This window comes from Carassius auratus, chromosome 22 (genome assembly GCF_003368295.1).
Source record: "Carassius auratus strain Wakin chromosome 22, ASM336829v1, whole genome shotgun sequence".
Classification (NCBI taxonomy): Eukaryota; Metazoa; Chordata; class Actinopteri; order Cypriniformes; family Cyprinidae; genus Carassius; species Carassius auratus.
Window position 1 is genome coordinate 21,293,163 of NC_039264.1, and position 3,378 is coordinate 21,296,540.

Here is a 3,378-nt window from a genome sequence, read left to right on the forward strand (position 1 = left end):
TAATTCATGGGTAATGCAAACCGGCAATTATTCCTGGATCGTTAGATTTTGGTTCATCCACACTGTCAGTGATTTCCCAGAATCTGTGCATGCGATCACCATAGACTGTGGTTCACACCATAGACAAACCCGTAAAGGTCCAGTAATGTCACAAAACATCAGGGTGTGACATGTAATGTATGGGTAATGTATGGGTTAACTCTCAGTTAAGCTGCCAAACAATCTCAGCTTTAGCGCAGATAGTGAGAATCTAACTGATCTCTGCTTCATTACAGTTTGCACATATGGGTGCTGGTCATATAATTAAAATATCATCAAAAAGTTGATTTATTTCACCAATTCCATTCAAAAAGTGAAACTTGTATATTATATTAATTCATTACACACAGACTGATATATTTCAAATGTTTATTTCTTTAATTTTGATGTTTATAACTGACCGTCCGGGCATTGAGATGCTACGTTAGAGCCCAAGTTTCCCCGGCAGACTTCTGCTTTCACAAGAAGGTTTAAATCTTCTCAAATTTCTCCTAATTGTCATCTAAACACCTAATCAGATGCTATATGTGTATTTGCTCCCGCAAACTCCTTCAGGAAGGATGGGGCTTCCGCAGCGTCCCTGTTCCAAGTGGAACGGGTACATTTTCCTAGTGTTATCCAATCTCACCCAGTGAGGTAGTGCTTTGACAATAGTGAGTGGAACTACTTGTTCTGAGCCCCGGCCTACAACTAGTCGAAGTGCAGGCGGCTCGCAGAGGGCACTGGAAGGGGCAGAACCCATGGCACTGAATGAATTTTCTCTTCTTTAATGTCACAACTTAAAAAAAAAAAAATAGCACCTGTCCCTTCTTATTCCAAACAAAGGCAACATCTCTATGACAAAAGAACTCTTTTGTCTCATGTGACTGAATTACATTTTTTCAAGTATGTATAGTTTTTCTCCAGGATGTCCTTCAAACTTCAGTCTAGCTTGGAGGTGTCTCTTCTTCAGAAGAGGTGTTTTTCTTGGTCTGCAGCCACACAGTCTATTCCTTTCCGAGCCTCTAGTGTCCGTCTTCATTGAGACTTGACTGATTCATTCACTAGAGTCTCGGCAGTTGTTCTTCGGTCTTTAGAAACCTCTCTCAATAGTATTCGTTACAATTTTTTTTTTAAATCCTTCCATTCCTCCCGCTGTTCTCTTCACTGTGTGGGTCTCTTCAAACTTCCTAATAATACTTCTCAACACTTTGTTAAATGTGTATATGCTTCTCCTCCTCCTGTGGGCATTAAAAATTATTTAAAAACATTTTTAAATTTTTTTTCGTATTTGCCATGATGATAATACATATTATTTTACGTCATCATCAGTTTACAGTGTAATTTAATTTAAAGGTTATTAATTTAAATTAATTAGGTTAATTAGGCAAGTTATGTTAGTTACACAAGTCATTGAACAACAGTTTGTTCCGTAGTCAGTCAAACACATAATTTCTTAAGGAGGGCGATTCAAACAGCACTTAAATGGCATAAACTTTAATATATGTTAATAGTATATATAATATTACACAGTTAAAAGGTTTTTTATCAATATATTATAACAACATATTTGGTTACATACTTTTAATTTGTCACAAAAATGCATCAAAATGCATCAAAAAAGTATTTATTTGTCACAAAAATTCCAATGTGTTTTATATAAATTCCCCTGAATTTCAACTTTTTAATTAGGAAACTTATTGTATCATTGTTTTACCTTGTAAAGATGTTTTTTTCTTTTCTATTTTTCTTAACAAAAGTTGATATTGTTATTTAATGTTATCCAGCATGCTTACAAGTGTAACCGAGTAATCCAAATAAGACCGCTGTATTTTTTATTTTATTTTTTTTTTATGTAATTTTTTTTTTTTTTTTTTTTGAGTCATGGAGAAACTTAAATTGTCTATTGTGAAGATTTGTTTTGAATTGTTTGTGATTTCTTTTTTTCTTTGTTACAGACTGCCAAAAGAATGGGCGATTTCAGCCCCTATCCAGCAGCTCATTGGAAATCTCCTGGACTTCACTCGAGGGAGATCGATGCTCAGGGATTGAATGGGACAGTTATTCAGCCAGCTGCAAAACCCCTGACAGACATGGAAACAATCATCGTAAGAGCTCCAACTCTCCTGTTGTTTTACCAATACACCATCACTGAAATTATCATCAGCACATTAGCTGTAATAATACTCCAGGGTCTTTATGATATTATTAGAGGTAATAGATGTTCAATGTCTTATTCAGGTTTATTTTGTCTTTTCAGGTGTGAGCTGTACACAAGGCAATGTCACCAGTACAGTCTGTAGAATTACTGGATTATTGCCATATACAGACTATACATGCAGTATTACTGGAAAAGTCAACCAAAAGGATTATGATATTTACACTGGTTACAGTAAAACACTTTCTGACAGTAAGTTTTTCTTCTTCTTCTTCTTCTTCTTCTTCTTCTTCTTCTTCTTCTTCTTCTTCTTCTTCTTCCTTTTTCCTTCAGATCTCTTTCCTCTGTCATTCTTCATTTTGCAGTTATTGTATGGATAATAAGATTTACCCCATGTATTTTCTATCTATAATGTGTATTGTTAATAATTCAATTTTTACAGTCAATTAAAATTTTACTGCTGAATGAAGTTTTCATAAATGTTGCAATTAAATGCTAATTGTATATAAATGATAGGTCATTGTGTGTCTAAAATCTGTTTTGTTTCATTCTGTTTGATAGAGCCCGATTTCAGATCAGAAGTTGAAGTAACTCACCCTTCTCACAATTCTCTTGAAATAAAATGTGAAAACAAGGGACCAAAGATATTCTGGAATGGAGGAGAGGGAATATTTCAAGCTGAAATCACATACAATGGAGGACGTCCAATCACCAAATACAAAACTAAATGTTCATTTCATTTTCAAGATCTTTACTACCTTACAACATATAAAATTAAGGTACCTAAATCCCACTTAATTTCTTTCACCATCTGCCATTCAGCGTGCCGAAGAGTTAGTGTTGGAATTGCTGTTTATGTATCATTGCAATGTTTTCATGTTTTTTTCACAGTAAATATTTGTTATTTTCAGATTACAGCCAAGAATAAAGAAGGACATTCAGCTTTCATTACTTCTGAAGCTAAAACTGATTGTAAGAAAAAAACTTTTCTCTTTTCAGCCTAGCTAGAGATTTACTAGGGTTTACCATTTCAATTCAGCTCTTTTATTGTTATCTGTCCATGTATTATCTTTCCCAAAGTGCTTTAAAGCTGCACTTTGTATTAGTTTTTAAGATGGTCTATATATATATATATATATATATATATATATATATATATATATATATATATATATATATATATATATATATAGACAAAAGTG

General features: G+C 33.6%; 1 long non-coding RNA gene across 1 annotated transcript; it reads left to right on the forward strand.

Moving 5' to 3' along the window:
- The first annotated feature begins 2,389 nt into the window (after positions 1-2,389).
- LOC113040003 (uncharacterized) lies at positions 2,390-3,144 on the forward strand. The gene is made up of 3 exons (XR_003275130.1): positions 2,390-2,428; positions 2,738-2,955; positions 3,088-3,144. It is a non-coding gene; the product is annotated as an uncharacterized LOC113040003 (long non-coding RNA).
- The last annotated feature ends 234 nt before the right edge of the window (positions 3,145-3,378 follow it).